Source organism: Cebus imitator, unplaced genomic scaffold (assembly GCF_001604975.1).
Source record: "Cebus imitator isolate Cc_AM_T3 unplaced genomic scaffold, Cebus_imitator-1.0 Scaffold257, whole genome shotgun sequence".
Lineage (NCBI taxonomy): Eukaryota > Metazoa > Chordata > Mammalia > Primates > Cebidae > Cebus > Cebus imitator.
The window spans coordinates 2,063,623-2,064,544 of NW_016107572.1; positions in this window are offsets into that span (position 1 = coordinate 2,063,623).

Sequence of the window (922 nt, forward strand, 5' to 3'; positions counted from 1 at the left end):
AAAAAAAAAAAAAAAAAGGTCAATATGGTAGATTAGCATCCAATCTGGAGTTTCTACAGGCCCCATAGGGTCCAAGACAGTCCACAGTCCTGAGGGTGTGGCCTGACCAGGGCAAAGTGCAGTGGGACGGTGACTTCTTTGGTCTGGACATGCTATGTAAGCATTGTGTGCAGCCCTACAGGCGAAGCGGGTGCCTAGTTATGTGAATGCTGGTGAGCTGATGCTGAGTGTCTGGAAAGAACCTCCTTTTCCCTCATTTCAGGTGCCGGAAATCATCCAGTACATTTACTACCACATGAACAGCATTACGGAAACCACGGCCCTAAAGACCGTCAGGAAGATCCTGTATCTGCTGTCCCAGTCCTATACTGATGAAGTTATCCTGACACTATTTAAGATAGAAGATCAGTCACAAAAGTAGGTGACTTTCAATTCCACACGTACATGCCCCCAGTAGTTTATTTGCTTCTTTTTAACACATACTCAGGCCGGTCGCGGTGGCTCATGCCTGTAATCCCAGCACTTTGGGAGGCCACGGCAGGTGGATCACTTGAAGTCAGGAGTTCGAGACCAGCCTGGCCAACATGATGAAACCCCATCTCTACTTAAAATACAAAAATAAGCGGAGCGTGGTGGTGAGCGCCTGTAGTCACAGCTACTTGGGAGGCTGAGGCAGGAGAATCGCTTGAACCTGGGAAGCGGAGGTTGCAGTGTGAGTCAAGATGGCACCACTGCACTCCAACCTGGGAGACAGCGCGAGACTGTCTCAAAAAAAAAAAAGTAGCTATTCTAACAAGTGTGGGGTAGCCTCTCATTGTGATTTTAATTTGCATCTCCCTAATTCAATTGCAACTAAGGAAGATGGGCATCATTTCATGTCTTTCTTTGCTGTTCATTTGTCTTCTTTGTCAAGCATTCAAGT